At 42.5% G+C, this 17656-nt stretch overlaps 1 protein-coding gene across 2 annotated transcripts in view; it reads right to left on the bottom strand.

Annotated features, from left to right (window-relative positions):
* The window catches only part of il1rapl1a (interleukin 1 receptor accessory protein-like 1a), a 193700-nt gene extending 177184 nt beyond the window's left edge, over window positions 1–16516 (bottom strand). Inside the window, exons 1-2 of one of the 2 annotated variants that reach the window (XM_052082247.1) lie at window positions 16413–16516; window positions 12957–13063 (exon numbers count right to left, since the gene is read on the bottom strand). The gene's annotated coding sequence lies outside the window, so the exon portion shown is untranslated. Of the gene's footprint in view, window positions 1–12956; window positions 13064–16203 lie in introns of both variants that reach the window. The other variant, XM_052082246.1, reaches the window with a different exon arrangement.
* Window positions 16517–17656: the final 1140 nt, after the last annotated feature.

Genomic DNA, 17656 nt, shown 5'->3' with positions numbered 1-17656 from the left:
GGAGGGGGCGGGGAGGGGGGGGCACCAATGGGAAAATCATGACGCCAGTATTTTGAGAGTAATAGCTCGCAGCAACATATAGAGGGAAAAAGAAAAATAACTATAAGTAGCTAATTTTTGGAACGGTGAACTTTGTTGAAAATGTTAAATGATGAAGTGAACCAGTTCATTTGAAATTTTGTGACCTGAATTTTGAACTAGTTTGCGTGGAAAATGAACTTTCCTAACATTGGCTTCAACTTCCTTACCGAATGCTTCTTTCTTCTTACCTAGGATGTTATATTTGTCTGGATACTCTGCATTCCTCTGTTGCATTCAGAAAAAAAATCTGATTATAAACACATGGACTGCTTTACACGGGGTTATAATATTTCTAATGACTGCTTGCCAAAATATTTTTTTTTTGTTTCATCAAAATAATAATCTGAGGGCAGTATTAGGGCTCACAGTAAACATTGTGCAGCTCGCACACACAACACTCAGCATCAGTTAGGATGCGCTGTGTGTGTGTGTGTGTTGTATTGTATGCGTGCGTGCGGATGCGGAGCGATGTTCTTGTATAAGCACCGCGCAGCCGTGCAGTGCCGAGGAAGGACGTCAGTGCTCGCCTGCCTCCACACTTGTTTCCTTTCACGGTGCGAGTAGGATCCTGAAACTTGCATGTCATGCACAAAATATAACCGTGACATAAATCCACCTCCACCTCACTGCAGAATAGAAAGAGGAAAAAAAAACAAAACTTCCTGGCTACTCACAGGACAAACTCCACTGCCTCCCTCCCTTCATCGACTCCCACGAGCCACAACAAAAGATGGCTTGATGATATTTCACACGGCCCATTGTGAAAACTAAAAATCTTGAATTAGTATCGTGTCCCACTTTTCCCAAGCATGGACCGAAATAAACTTTTGTTTTAGGATGTCATCAGGTTTAAAAAAAAAGTTTTTAAAAAACTCATGCGGAAGATGGAAGCTCAAAAATCCAAACTTAAAAGGACTCAAACAAGCAGACAAACTGATCCCGACAAGAAAGTCTGCTGCTGTCTTTTTCAAAGGCGCTTTGATCTAAGTTTATCTGCGCTTATTATGACACCACATACAGTGCAATTATTTTTGGTCAAGCGCGTTGGCAGCATCTAAATCTGCCGTTTAGCTTTTTAATTGCGAGACACCCCGAGCTGTATTCGGTTTTTAGTTTGAGAAATAAAAAGGTGAGTTGAAATAATATACCTGGTGGCGCATGTACAGACCGGAACAATTTGGACATTCGGCAATTTGAGTCTGCCTCTAATTCAAAATGATTTTGGCGTTTTAGAGAACACAAATTATATTTTAATGCATAAAAGGACCTATAGTGGTGGGGGTCGGGGCTTGGGGGGCTGGAGATACAGTACTTCCATAAAGATTGAGACTATGTAACAAAAATTGCAAATTGTAGACCATGTGCTTTTTGTTTTTTTTACTGTTGAGAAAATCTATAACACTGATATACGTGTACAACAGATTTAACTGCACTCAACTTTTAAGACAGCCAACAAAAGACCATAAGCAAGCATTCATCTTTTTTTTTTTTTTAATGTCCTGCTCCTGTGAGTCACACTCCGTTCCATTTTATGGCGCCGTGGTTTTTTTTTTTTTTTAAATACGATCTGAAGGAATTTTTTTTTTTAATCAAATGGGAAACCGAAATACCTCAGCGGGGAGTGTGGCTCGAGAAAAATATAATTGTTTTACTTTTTTTTTTTTGTCTAACATACTCATCTAAAATAACACACAATGCTATGTGTAAAAGAAAAAAAAAACAAGTTGTTAGAACATATTTATTCCCCAGTGAGGGATGCTCTAGTGAGTTTAAAAACAGCAATGAAAATAATAAAAACAAGTAAGGAGGCGGGTGTGTGTGGGGGGCGGGGGGGGTCATTTTGTCAGTTTTTTCAGGGCGGGGGATTTCAGTCTACATGCATTCGATCTATTTGGTGGATTCTGCTGCTCCTGGATATAGCGATCATCTCCTCTGACACCAGCAACAAAGGTCTCCTTATCCGCACTTTTTTTTTTTTTTGGTGCCAACCAAGCCTGCATTTAAGCCAGACTTGAGACACGAGTTATTTGAGTCAATGGGCAGGACGGAGAGGGGAACAGAGAGCCTCTCAGCAATGTGAGATTTTGTACAAATTGAGTTCTTACAAGCGTGAAAATGCTGGGTCTTCGACGTCCGTAGCTCCTGTGGCACCGGAGAGCGTTAATTATTTAAAGATTGCAACATCAGGTCCAAAAATGTATCTGCTTTCGAGCCCGTGGACTAAAATCAGCTATATTTGTCAACGACTTTCAGCAGCCGGCTTAAAGATACCGTGACAAGCAAGCAAAACATTCAGAACGTGCCTTCTTTTTTTTTTTTTTTTTTACCCCTCCACGGAAGCATGCCGAGAATTGCTAAATATTTCAGCAGGGATCTAGATTTTCTCTCTCGCTTTCTCTCTGCAGCTCACCAACTAGCTACCTCTGAGGCTTTGACGGTATTACAGGTAGCAAACGGCACGAGCGTGCATGGCGGCATGAAAAGAAAAGCGGGTAGGAAGCAGCTCGCCGAGCGTGTGGTGAGGATGCTGACGAGCAGCATCGGCTTAGATGGTGAAAAGCCATTTGGAAATAAGACAAGGAGCGCAGCCTAGCTTGGAGGGGTTAACGTGATCGAATCCACCTTGCTGACAAGAAGAGTCAGTCAAGGAGAAAAAAAAAAGGTTTATCCCATCTTTACCGAGGGTTTTACAATTTCGCTTCGTTCGACAAGAATATACACACAAGTGAGATAAAATATTGTTGGATGCCATGCATGACGGTTGACGGTACATTTCAAGGACACAAGCAGGGAGTGGTACGAAACTCATAAGGAACCAGTTGTAATTTTTACGGTTTTGATGCAATGTATCCATCTATCCGTCCATTTTCTGATCCGCTTTATGCTCACATGGGTCGCGTGGGGGTGTTGGAGCCTATCCCAGCTGCCTTCGGGCCATAGGAGGGGGACACCCTGAACCGGTTGCCAGCCAATCACAGGGCACATAGACACGAACAACCATCCATGCTCACATTCACACCGAGGGACAATTTGGAGTGTTCAATCAGCCTGCCACGCATGTTTTTGTAATGTGAGAGGAAACCGGAGAACCCGGAGAAAACCCACGCAGGCCCGCGTAGAACATGCAAACTCCACACAGGAAGGCCGGAGCCGGGATCGAACCCATGACCTTTGTTAGATGTACCAAGAACTAAAGTGAGGCTCAGAGGGGATCGAGCCTTTTCTGTTGCTGGTCCCTCTCTCTGGAATGACCTCCCAGTGAACATTCGGCAAGCCTCCTCGCTGCCCATCTTTAAAGCCCTCCTCAAAACTCACTTGTATTCTTTGCCGTTTGACTCAGCATGACTTAGGTTTGTTCTTGATTTTACTGCTCTGTGCTTTCTACCGCCTTTATTACCGATTCGTCTTACTGTTTATTGTGGATGTTAAATCGCTGTATGTTAAATGTACAGCACTTTGTATGCAGCGATGGCTGTTTGAAAGTGCTCTAGAAATACTGTTGACTTGACTTGACTTGACTAACCACTGGATCACCGGGCCGCCTTGATGCAATGTAGGGTTTTTTTTTGTTGTTGTTGTTGTTGTTCTTCAAGGACATGGTTTTGGTCTGTGGCAGGTTCTCAACCAGCTTTGTTTTGGTCCCCGAGCCCAGTCTTGGAGATACGGTGCTGCTGTTGGCTTAAAGTCAATAAGAAGTGATGTAGGGAAGACCGCAATCGTCAAGACCAAGTCAAGATTAAAATCTTTGAGAAGTCAAGAGCATGACTTTGAGGCAAAGTCAACAACAAGAGATTTTGAGTCAAGACTAAATCAGGACCAAGACTCAAAATTCAAGGCTGAGGGTTTGCATCGTGAAAACCAACAAGTTGTCTGGGTTTTTTTTTCCTATTTTGAAAAAAAAAATGCATGTCGCCATTAAGTAAAACAAAAAGCCAGGATTCAAGATCAATTATTTCAGCATCAGACGATGGAAATCCAAAATATTGATTACCCATTTCACACATTCAGGTGACACATTTTCATACAATCCAGCAACGTGTTGTCACTCCAAATTCATTGAGAAGCCAGTGCGCACCCGCAAGCATTTTTTTCTCCCCCCCATCTTTGCCGAAACACTTGTCAACATCATTATCCCGGCTCATTAAGATCTCGCTTCTAACCTGAATTATACATCAAGCAGCCAATCCGGAGCCGGCATCCCAAGCTGTCACGGGAGCGTTGCTCATGTTTCCCCCAGCTGAGACGGTTCCTTTTAATCAGAGTACTAGGTTCAGGATCAGCATTCCCTCCCCCCCTAGCCCACCCCCCATCTAGAGGAATACAGAAAAAAAAGAGGAAGACGAAGAAATGCAAAGAAGGGTATGGAAGAGGAAGAAAGAGCAGTGGGGGGGGGGGGGGGGTTGTTGGAATCCCACAGGTGCGAGAATGAGGTTCCATCCACAAGCATCCCCCTACCCCCCACCCCCCACCCCCCCGCTGTCATCTAGGACTTAGATGCATGAACATGAACAGTATATATCTGTGCTTTTAATTAAATTTTCCAACATGGTCAGGTTAGTTTGTGAACTCGAGGGCTACCAGAATAGAAAGTTCCCGGGAAGAAAAAAAACTAGGAGTGGTGCCCGAAAGGTTGATCACCGTTTGTCACATTGTAACATCAATGGTGGAAGTTACAAAGAAGAAGAACAAAGAATCCAGACACTGGAAAATAAAAATGCGGAAAAGGGGTAGGAAGCAAAAATAAAACCGCATCAGAACAAACGCAAAATTCAAAATAACGGACTCCGAAGTGTATCAAGCCTGCGGGAATGGGAACAAAAACTGGAAAGGAGTCGAAAGCGATGGAGGAATATTATTCAGGAAATATTTGTCCTCTACTCCTTCATACCCGGCTTAAAGTTCAGTGATGACAAGTGTGGGCGTGTCCGCTTCTTTTCATTTCACCGTGAACCCAACGTACCTAGCGGTCATTTCAACGGTTCCCCCGGGAAGCCAACTGTGTCTCGAGACAATTGCACCGTTCCCTCCCGTAGCCTGTGGTGTTCATTAACATCGAAATTGATGAGCCACAATTGATGATCTAAAGCAAAGTTCAGACAGCAAGGTCAGCCAAGAGCCGGTAATTAAGCGCCGGCCCTTTAAGTGCCGCTATTATTATTAGCAAAGCGGGCCAGAACCCCATTCGCGGAACACTAACATTCTCTCAGAAGCCTGCGGGACATCAACTTGGGAGTGTGAAACAATTACAGGAGATGGCGTACGGCGTCAAGTATTGACAGCATGCAGGCTGGATATATTCATGGAAATTTAAATCAAATTCATTGCCACGGGCGCAGTTCGTCTTCCTCCAAGTTTATAGATAAACGGAAGAAGGACATATCTGTGCTTTGCGTGTGCTTCAACCTGTTAATGACGGCGTTTGCATCTGCACGGGGAATCGGGCCGAGCATTGCGGCACGTCTAGGTGGGGGTGCTCGCGATAGGCTTCCCTGGGATTTGGACGTCAAGACCATGAGAAGAACGTGTCAAGGTGACCTCATCGCAAGATTAAAATGTGAACGTGCCTCACGCGTGCGATGTAACAAGCACAACTGCCTCGCCCGTTTATAGAGAAGAGAATTTATGAATAAATCGGGAAAATGGCTAGGCAGGCAGAAATTGATATCCAAAATACAGATATCAATGCACTACGATGATACAACACCCTTTTAACTTTTTTTTTTTATGACTGCTGTCAGGCTGCTGAATAAAAATAAGAATTAATAATAATAATACTTAAATGATGTGAAAGACAAAAGTAAATAGCACTGCCATTTTGTATTTATATTGCACTTAATTGAACGGGGTTTGTTTTTTTTTCCTTCTTCTTTCTACCTCCATTCTTGCTGCTGGAGGCTGTAAATTTCCCCAGTGTGGGACAAATAAAGGATATCTTATCTTATCTTAAGGATTTTTCACACGGTGAGATTCATTGTGTTCTGACACGTGATCACCGTGTTCAAAGTATGTCACATAAAAGATAACAAACAAGTACAGGTGTACCTCTAGTTGCGAAATGAATTGGTTCTACAATTCTGCAAAGATCCAGGGGTGGCGCATCCGACTGGGAACGAACGACCTTGGCTTGCCAACATCATGGAATGAGCATGAGCGCTTGAAGGTGGACTAAATTGTCAAGTTTTGAGGTCATAGGTTAGCAGGGGGATATCTTATCTTCTCCTGCTGATCCAATGCAAAAGAGCAAAAACATCCCAAAAAATAAATTAGGAACAAGGATACCATTCTGTGCTGTGATGAGCCAGTCTGCATGTCCAAACTTTTTGCCAAAAATGTCTGCTTCCGCAACGTACTACCATGCTAAGCGCGGCATTCACAATATTTATTTCATGGGACTAAAAGTACGACATGATCTTTATGTCCAAACCCAGGACAACCACTCGACCTTCAGTTATCCTTTTCAAGACTATTATATTTGAAACACCAATAAGGAGATCTGATTACAGACTTGGTAAAACTTCATCCTGTTATTCGTAAGACAAGAAAGTGAACAAATAGGGCTGGGGAGGAAAGGGGGAGGATTATTTAGTGTTGAGTGGTGCCTGAAACAAACTAAATTCCCGCGGAGATGTCATCACAGCTTGCACTTGAAGACAGCTGCGGGAACATCTGCTGCCTCCGTTGCAATCATCGGCGTTTCAGCTCCTTCCCCGTCGGTGCCGGCCAATGAGGGGAGCGGATGGTTGTACTGTCAGTGCACCCCGATTGCGCGCCACGTACAATCTCCGTAATTGCAGCACAGTCAGAATTAGTCCGTGGCAATCCTCGTGGTCGTTTTTGTTTTGCATCTGCATAATTGCGATCTTTGTCGTGTGATTGAGCCAATATAAATCACATTTACATTCCGCGTTATTTTCCGCATGTCACAGGATTTAGTGGTTTCATTTTTCATATGCAGGAACACAAAAATAATCCTAAATCCGGGTCATCGCTGGTAACATTTTTTATTTTTGTTTAATCTTTAAAGATAATTCTTGATTCAACATCTTGGTGGCTCAGGAAATGTTGAGTTATGTTCGGAAACAATTTTTGGACTTGCAAAATGAATAAATCGTACAAATGATTGACAATTCTGATCTTTTCAATTCCGTTCTACAGAAACATGAAGGTTTTAAAAGTTTTGAGCACAAATATGATCAGGCCTGCCAAGAAACGAACGAGAACGCTAGAGTGTTAAGGTCAAGAGACAGACTGAGGATAGTGAGAGAGATGGAGAGAAAGAAAGAGAGAGATGGGGAGAAGGACAGAAGGAGAATAATTGTAGCCTCAAGTGACAAAAGGAGGAGTGCCGCTGTTTGGCACTTCATCATTTTTGGCTGTGAATGACTTTGCATTAATTTGTAGGATGACTCACGGCGAATGATTTGCTCTGCTTGTAATTGGTTGCGTATATTAAAAAAAAAGTTTGTTAGTCATCTTGCCTGAATGTTTTTTTCCCTCCTTTTTACCTGCATCAGTGATGAGCTATGGAAATGATGACCCCCAAATTGGCTCCAAAGCAACCTGTGATTTTATTTTTTATTATTATTTTTTTAATACAGTCCTCAAGCCATCCCACATAACAGGAAAGCGTAGATCATACATAATTTTATGTGGCAGCCAAATGCAAATCAAACCTCCGTCTTGCATGATGCTTGATAAAATATGTTCTTCAATTTTTAAATGGTCATATGTAATAACTAGCAAAGCATTTTTTGGTTACGTTATCACGGCTAGTTAAACAGAACTATTATTCTTGACTTCTTGATTTTGAAACTACTTATCCATCAATGTATTGTCGAGCGGATGTAACATTACAATATATGAGGAGGCGATTAAACATTTAGATGTTTTCGACAGCCACAACGGCCCTCTGAGGGAAAACCATAACACAGTCTATCGTGAGATGATGTGCACGGGAGTCCGCCATTTTGATTTGAAACGGCCTTTTACGAGCCGTGTGATATTTTGTCAGTCTGCTCTCACATTTGAACCACATCTACGAGACAGATGAGCAGTTTGTCATGCGGGCTGGTGGAGCAAATTGGCAAACTTCCATGGCTCACCATAAAACACAAACGGGGCTGTGATAATCCACAAGGCCGACGCAGGAACAAGAAGCGTTGCGTCTGATGATGGTCCCCCACTGTTGAGATTCAAAGTGCCACCCAATAGCAGACTTTTATGCACCCATAACTCTGCATTCCTTCAAAAAAACGGAAGCACAGAGATGTAAGGACCCCGTTGAAATCGCATGGTTTTATTAGATATTTTTATTATCAATGTTCTGGCAGCTAAATCACCTTTTCATGGGCTATTACATCCTTTGAGAAATGCGAATTTTGCTAGCACGATATTGCTACTTTGTTAGGGTCCCAAAATTAATAAACGTTCTTCAGGTGCCTTTTAGGGGGCACGATCATGTTACACACGTACAGTAGTACCCATCTGTAGTTTACAAAATGCAATTAGAGCAGGCAGCTGTGCCACGTACGTCATTTTGAACAGTTGAGAAATAAACATTGACATGCAGTGATCACTACAGACGAGATTCACGACAACGAAAAAAAGCCTTCCGGCACAAGTCTAATCCAACCTGAGCATGCCACAGCGACCTCTACTGCTTTGTCCAGAAACGGCCACAGCAACCACCACACTGGTTGACACATGCACAGTAGTACAGGAGGTACCGGTATTTGTTTCAGACGCAGCACTAAAGTTGCATTGCTAAAATGGCAACAAAACCGACCGTTGCATACCAAGGAGTTCAGAAAAAAAAGCTTTAACTTTTGAAGACAGGATAAAAGTAAAAAAAAAAAAAAAAGATGGAGGAAGCAAAATAAGACATTCTGCAAGGAATCGATTTAAGTGAAAGTAAATGCTGATCGTAAATTTCACAATTTCTTTCCCTTTTTCTCCTTCTATGCTGGCTATATGTAGTGTCAAATAAGTGAATGCTCATACTTATGCACTGGATCGGAATAAAAATAAAAAGTACATATACGCTTTAAGTGTGTGTTCATGTTTACGTCTGATATCAAATTTGCTACAGTGAAAAGTCCCCTGTTGTGAAAAATTTCTATCAGCAAATACGATTTCGTTGTAGAGGAGTTTCACTGAATATGGCACAAATATTACAATAAACTGTGGCTTTGAAATGGAGTGTTCAGAGGTAGCCTCGCTGACCATGACAGCTCGCCACGGTGTAATACAGCCACTTTAGTTGAAAGGTGCTGATCTTTAGTTGTAGTTGAATGAAATTGTCCTCGTCATCTTGTAAAATTGCACGGCCGAGCTCATATCTGGTCCACGGGTCATAGGTTGCCCTCCTGTGTTTGTTCAGGTGGTCAAGGGAACCGCATAGATTGATTCTTTAAATTGAATGTTTGACTTTCGGTTCACGTTCCTTTGTACTTTGTCGAAGTTCGTAAATTCTCAAGTTCAGATTGGTCTCCGTGGCATCGTTGTCATAGAGAGAAAGCTGCGAGCTTATTTATTTTTCCCCCATGTGCTCCTGATACTTTTTTTTTTCGCAAACCCTGTTTCCTGCCTTAGTGTTTTATTAGTTTATCTAAGCGCCCAACAGGGGGATTTAGCCACTTTTTTTATGAGGATTCAATGTGTTATTGGAAAAAAGTATGAAGTCATCGAAAAAAGGTTTTAAGTGGGGTTAGGTTCATATGGATTTACACAAACGGCGTCTCAGGGAGGAGCCATTCGATTGGCATATTAGGCTCAGCGTTTTCTCCAATAGCCCCGCCCACTGCCCCAAAAAAGTAAAAATCCACACTGGGCCTTATTTACGAAAGGTAAACAGGCACAAATTTGATGGCTCATGCAGACAGATGTGGAAGCGCATTTTCCCCAACAAACTTATCCTCTCAAAATACCCAATGATCATGCCCAAAGACGTATTCAGTCATACCTCAGTTTTCAACCATATTCCATTCTATGACTATTTGAAAAGTGATTTGTTCGAAATTCGAAACTATTTTTTTAGCCCATGATTAAGGGCTAATACACTATGCAGAAATAACAAAAACAGTCAGATTTGTGTAAATCACAATAAACATGTCTGCTCACAATGAACGCTACATGAGGAAGCGTCACTTCCTCGTGTCGGAAGTCGAGAAGAGTCACGTGGCGTATTCGGGTTTGCTCAGTTTGGTCGAAAACCGGTTTTCGGTCATAATCCGAGGTGTAAAAGTCTCAAATTTTCAGGTCAAAAACCGATTTGGTCGAGAACAGAGACGTTCGAAAAACGAGGTTTGACTGTATTATTAAAAGAACCAACTGCCGTTGCTTGACGTAGTCTTTAAAAGCAGGATTACGGTGGATGGCATTCACAAATTTTGAACAAGAACTAGATTAAGCTGAAAAACATGACTTCCAGTTGCATCATTTTTTTTTTCAAATTCACACTCTCAAACTACAAAAAGCATGCCACCATCTAGTGGGTGAAAGTGGAATTACAGTGCACCAAATCAACAGGTCCGCGAGGCCATAATGGAGTTATTAACTGGGCAAAACAAATCTGCGAAATAGTGGGACTACGGACCTGGAAACCATCATGAAGGGGGCACAGTGTCAATTATTAAATCCAGGACTAAATGTTACAATGATTTTGCTTCTTTAAATGCATCTGAAAGGAAGTGAGACAGGTCACCTATTTTGCAATGTCATTTTGAAGTTTCTGAATAAATGAAAGGCACAGATTGGGCCCGCCACATCATTTTATGAGGCTCACAAAAACAAATCGTGCAAGTCTACCTGCTAACTATTTTTGTCTAAAAGACATTCGGAAATTCGTCATTCACTGCGCGTACTTGGACGTTGGAAGTAAGTATTGAGAGTTCATCCTGGTGTATCAATACCGAGATAACTAACGTTGCAAATGGTCCCGCTTTCTATATTTTGTTACATCATGTGTGATATACACCCGCATAAATGATGAAAGGAGGACTCCAACATAAGCTTAATATCTAACCAGCAAGTCATGAAATGGTTCAATCATGTTCCACTTTGACGGCTTGTGCACCTTCCATTGAGAGCAATGGGACAATGGAGAATTAGGCCTTGATCCACTCCATCAACAGAGATTTATCAGTACGCTACTGTTCGTAATTCCCAAATTGATCCTCTTTGGGGATTATTGTCCTAAATCTGAGCAAGAACCTTACTAATTTTGAATGCCGTCCAGAGAGAACAAGCTGTCAAGCGTGCATTATTTTTAAAATAACATGTGGTCATACAAGAGGGTTGCGGCAATTTTCATTTATATAAAAGTCCGAGAACATAAAATTTACACACAAAAAAAATTCTGAAAAGAAATTCATGTCGTTTTATGTTGTGGTTTTCAGTTGGACCAGTATATTGGATTGGTGGTGACTACATCTGGCCCACAGTTAGAAGATACAGGGTTAGAATCTCTTTTAGAAGTTGGAATTTGCATGTTTTCGTGTGTGTGTGGGGGGCCGGGGGGGGTTATCGATGCCTGCCGATCGTCTGCCAACAAGTCCAGGACATCCCACACCTCTCGCTGGGATGGGCTCCGGTTACTCACGGCTTTAAATGCGGACGAACGGGATAGAAAATGCATTTGATGTATTTGGCTTTTTAAGGCTTAGTGTGTTCTTGGTCTGCGTGCTATAAATGGCCTAAGGGCTGTAACGTTCCAATCCCTGGTCTAAAACGATTGAATATAAATTGATGACTAGTCTTTCACACTCCAGTAACCCCCAAATACTCAGACGCAAGTGAGCTGGCCGAGTAGGTTTTTCCAAGGCCAGCGCTGTCGGAAAAAGTTCTCGGCGAATGAAAGGTTCCCAAAGTGGCGAGGTATTCGCAGGTACTTGACAAGCCCACACAGCCTGGCCTTCACGCCGCTTTATGTGAGCGCAGACTAAGAGACTGAGAGGTAAGGCGAGAGAAGGACAAGTGCGAAGAGAAATCAAGGTGCACTCGCAAAAAAAAAAAAAGACAAATGGGTATGTCGGGAAACAATGAGCATCCAAAACCATCTCACACTCAAAGTCACAGTCCTGGACCGGGTAGCAAAAACACAGCTCAGTATCAAAACCACTTCTTCCTACCATTCGAAAAGATTACGCGTTATCAGTGGCCGAGTGGTCATTTCCCCCCAAACTAGAGGTTGGTGGTTCGATTCCCGGCCAGTGCGGCCGTGTCAAAGTGTCCTTGAGCAAGATACTGAACTAAATAGCCCATTTCTCATTACCTTTGCGCTCACAGATGGCATGTCTCAGTTATAAGTATGCACTTCACCAAAAAGAAATGCCTCTCCCCAAATCAAAGCCTACTTTAATTCCGAAAAAAAAGTGTGACATTTCTACATCAATGTTTCAACGGCTATCGTAGCGTTGACTGCTAAGCCCGTTTGAACTCACTTGAGAACCAGAAGAGCACCTACAGATGTGAATAAATCTCACAATGCTGACACCAACTTACCGGTTTTTTTTTAATCATTTTTCCCCACTTTGACCATACTTGCCTTTTTTTTCTTATCTCAGACATTTTTTTTTATCATTCAAGGCAATTATTCTCACACTATTCATGGCATCGAGATAGCCCTTCCGCAAATACTGAAAATTAATCAGTGAAGCCCCAACCCCTCCAAGAAACACATTTTATAATTGCCCGTAGATGACACAACATGGCGTCAAAGCCCTACTTTTGTCTGAACGGAACTCGTCAGCTCACTTCAACATAGCTCCGTGGCACCAAAGCACCACTTTTGCCCAAATTATTTCAATTCCCTTCCATCTAGTTTGCGTACGGAAGTCAATCTTAAACATCCAGTTTGCTTGTGACTTTTGGCTCACCCGTTTTGTTCGGCTGGAGAGGAAAATCCGCTGGCGCTCCAGCAGTGGCTGTGTTTCAGGGCATTGGCTGGGAATCATCGTGCCTCATCTGCACTGCAGGTGCCAATCTAAAACATAATGCAAAGTAAAAAATAAAATAAAAATACATTCAGATCATTGAAGCAAAGTTGAACATGATAAAGTTGTAGTCTGTTTGTTTGACTAGAAGGGAATGCACAAACAAGGCAAGCGGTGAAAGGGGTGTCAAGACTGGGCAAAATGCCAGGAAAGCTTTCTGGCTGCAGAGAAAACTTTTCTGCTTGTGCTCCTTCCACTTACTCATCAAAGCGATCCCGCGTGAGATATGTGTGTGCATGTGTGTGTGTGTGTGTATGAACTATGAGTGGGCAACTTTGACCCCAAAAAAAACAAAAAAGCTAATATATAAAATAATAATTCTTGGCTTCTTTTTTTTTCTTGTTTTGTTTCCAATTAACGTCTAACCAGTCTTCTCTTGCTCGCAGATATTCTAATCTCAAGAGACTTGAGGTTAAGTAAAGGCTAAATCAAATAAAATGTGAAAAATCTTGCAATTCATCCTCATAAACGGCGGCGTGTGGGCACTGGTGTGTTTTGTGTTTGGAGCTCATCCATCACCTACAGACTCACACAATGGAGGTCAGCTAAGTGAACAATGAGAGCTGTTAATTTTTATTCTAATGAATACATGGATTGTGTTGTATTCGTTATCAGGATTTCAAACTTTTTTTGGGGGGGGGGGGGTCGCACTGCGATCCTCCTTGTTGTGCCTGCTTGTCTGACTGTCACTTCAACTTTTTCTGGATGAAAGGTTTGGCACTCCCGCAAACGCTGACATTTATTTTTATTGACTTCATTATAGACTTGGAATCAAAGCTCACCGTATCCAAAAATAAATCAGGCAGCAACTCTAAAACTCATAATTTCACCGGACACTTTATTCTTCTACACAACCTAATTAAAAATGAAAGGAAGGACTGATTTACTTAAAGGGTTGAGCAAGCAAAATCGGATGCAAACTTGATTTGCTCGCACGTCCAGGATTCTGCCGATTAAACACAAAGTAGTACCGTGCAGTTCATTTGGCATGTTCTGGGTGGAATAAATGCAAATATTAAACTTCAGCTCAACTTTGATAACTTCTTTAAAAAAATAAAATGTAAAATAAAGGGAGTTGTAATGGGGAAAAAACTCTACATGTACATTGTTTATAAATATGGTTTTAGAAGAAAGCTTGACGTTCTGACACTAGGCCACGCCCAATTCTATTTGACAAAATAAACCACAGTGACAAGCCTGGCTACGTTCCTTCTTTGCTCACCCAAATCAAGTCTCCATTCCTCACAGACACAAACACCTCGCCACTATGTGCCAATTTGAATGGGCGGAGCTTCAAGAGTCATTTCTATATTTCACAAGGTACAATTTCTCTCCAGGTTTTTGCCTTGGAAGTAATCCCACTGGAGTCGAAAGCGCCCAATCCAGCCTTCTCTGTCAGCACCTTGGAAGGATTCTTCCAGGATCCTCCTCAAAGTCACGTTCTAGTTTCACATCATACTGCACGCTTGATGTGGAGATTGTCATACCTTGAGATCAATGTCACAGAAATCAGCTTATTGAGAGAGTGCACTGCACGATATGTTGCTTGCAGCTACGCCTTATTAAACTCTGAAAGACTGGACCGAACTAGATCTGTTCTACTTGCAGGGCCATCGGCACGTAATCCCTAGAAGTACATCCAGGCCGACTGGGGCCATGCCGACTGGCCGGCTATACGTCACGTCGCATGCTCAGCGTATGTCACTGTGATCATCATGAACTGAAGACTGCGCATAATATGGGGCTTGTTATTCTGCTTCGCTGGGCTCGTCATAAAAAGAACACGTCGAACCCACAAATCTGCAGACCATTAGCATGACATGATCTTCGACAATATGACAGTAATGTAGTCTAATGACTAATTTCTCTTGAATGACAAGCACCCCCCAAAAAAGGGTTTTGGTTTTTTTTTTGGCTGTAGTACAGTCCCCCAAATTTGCTGGCATCGTTTATTAGAAGAGTGAACAATACGAATAAATAAAGATTCTCACATTTACATTTATTTGTTAATGCATTTCAATGAAGGTGAAAAAAACTATGATCTTTTCCCAGCTGTAAGATTAAGGTGCTTCAAAGGGCATTTAAATCAACTTTACAAGATTTTCAACAATGGATTCTCCATCCTTCATCCATCCATTTTCCGAACCGCTTGATCCTCACTAGGGTCGCGGGGGGTGCTGGTGCCTATCCCAGCTGTCTTCGGGCAGTAGGCGGGGGACACCCGGAATCGGTTGCCAGCCAATCGCAGGGCACACAGAAACGAACAACCATACGCACTCACACTCACACCTAGGGACAATTTAGAGTGTTCAATCAGCCTGCCATGCATATTTTTTGAAATGTGGGAGGAAACCGGAGCACCCGGAGAAAACCCACGCAGGCCCGGGGAGAACATGCAAACTCCACACAGGCAGGCCGGAGCTGGAATCGAACCCGGTACCTCTGCACTGTGAAGCCGACATGCTAACCACTGGACTACCGGGCCGCCCCAATGGATTCTCATTTTCTTTAAAAAAAAAAAAAGTCAAACAAATGTCTGTACATAAACAAAGATGGAATAGTCACGAGCTTTGAAAACAAACAAAAAACTGCTTCAAAGGAAATGGAACTTACAGCAGTATGTTCAAATGAAGCAAATGAAAAATGAAGAGCTTTAGTGCTGACGAAACCTCTTCATTCCTACTTTGCAGATACAATATATTGATAGTATTGACTTACTGGGAGAGTCTCGATTTCTGACTGTACAAACAAGTTGCCACGGAACTGAAGATTTATAAGTTCCATGATAATCAGCTATTCTAGCGACAGTCTTACAATACCACAGCGAGTAAGTGGATTTTGCTTACTTTGAGGGTAAGCTGTGCAAACAAAACATTATGTGCTGGGGGGGGGGGGGGGGGGGGGGGTTGACTATTTATTTATTTATTTATTTTTTATTTATTTATTTTACATCAGCATGCCTATTTAGTTTTATGAAAATCTTACTCAACTGATTCTCCCCCCCCCCCCCCCCCCCCCCCCCAGTTTTTGGTAACTACTTTCAATTCCAATTCAAAACAATTGTTACATCTGGGCATATGTTTGAAACGTCATGTTGACGAGTTGATATGAAAAGCTTCAGTTTCCGTACCAGTTCCTTCAGAAATCCTGCGCGTCGAGTGGTTTGGGTTCAAAACGACTTTGAATGCACCTGAACTTGCACTGCAACGTGGCAACGGCGATGCGCCAACGTGTCCTCCCACAACGCTGGGGAAACAGACGAATCGCGTCCACGGAGCCCTCGAAAATAGGTCATGCTCTCTTCTCTGAAATGCTACCGCTCAGTTACATAAAACTCACTCGGCTCTCCTTTGAAGCCGTCCGTCGTTATCGTTGGCGCGCTGTCAAGCCAGACGCATCGCACCTGAGCTGCGTTGCGTCATCACAGCACCGATGTCACGTGATTGCAGGGCAAAAGCTTCCGGGCGATTGGCTGAAAGGAAGGAGAACCGGGAGATTTCACAGGCTACTTTTAGTTTGGGATTTTGACCCAAATTGTGCACAAATCTACAGACAAATAATGACGCTTAAAATTAAAGTCGGGCTTACTGAAAAAATATGTCATGAGGAGAATCGCGTTTTGATGTCGTCGTCTTGGGAATCGGCTTTTGTATTCAAGACGGTGCATGTGATGCTGCCTGCAAGGGTAAGAAAAAAAAAAGGTGAAACTCTGGATTCGTACCGTGTTTGCATCATACGGCGTCACAACCGTGCAAAAATAAACCTGTTTGGTCAAGACAATGCATGATACGCTGCTTGCTGCCTTTTCACATTAACCTCAGAAAGAAACAAAAAAAATGCGCTTGCATCAAATCATGTTGCTCTGACGCAAAAAAAAATTCTTTAGTCGAAAGCAGCGCATGATGAGCTGCTTGCTGCAATGCCTCAGTAACATCAAGAACCCACAAACAATACCATTGGACCCAAAATTTTGTCTATGCATAAGGTGCTGCTTGCTGCTCCAGTAGAACTCATTAAAAAAAAAAAACAGACGGCAATTTTTTCCATGATTATGGACAAACCAACATTTTTTGGGCTTCACCTGACATGATTATTTGTTTAGTTTTGCTTCTTTTTAAATTGCCGTTGATCGTATCACAGTTGATTTGATCTTTAGCCCACCTCTCCATTTCACTTTGACTGGGGAGGGGAGGGGGGGGGGGCTAAAGTGCTAATCACAGATAGAAATGCTGGTGGTGGTGGTGGTTGGGGGGGGGGGGGGGGTACAGATGAAAGCATCGGAGTTGAGAGGTCATCTTAATGTCACCGGGGAAAAAAAAGAATGGTTGTGAAGCCGCCAACCTTTAGCATGGATTTACCTGCCAGCATGATGTCTACTCACAAGCGCTCATAAACACAAACAGAGTGACACCCGGCACGATGTTTGTGTAAACGACGACTTCATTTAAATGACTCGTCTTACCTTTTCCGGACCTTGACATTGTACAATTTAATGTAAAGGGAACATTTCGTCAGTGTGAAATTGTGTCATCCATTTTCTAGCATTTGCATTTATGAATCAGTTTGGGTCTATAAAGGAAGAT

This window comes from Hippocampus zosterae, chromosome 12 (genome assembly GCF_025434085.1).
Source record: "Hippocampus zosterae strain Florida chromosome 12, ASM2543408v3, whole genome shotgun sequence".
Classification (NCBI taxonomy): domain Eukaryota; kingdom Metazoa; phylum Chordata; class Actinopteri; order Syngnathiformes; family Syngnathidae; genus Hippocampus; species Hippocampus zosterae.
Note: the sequence above shows the minus strand (reverse complement) of the source record. Positions and strands in the feature narration are given on the sequence as shown.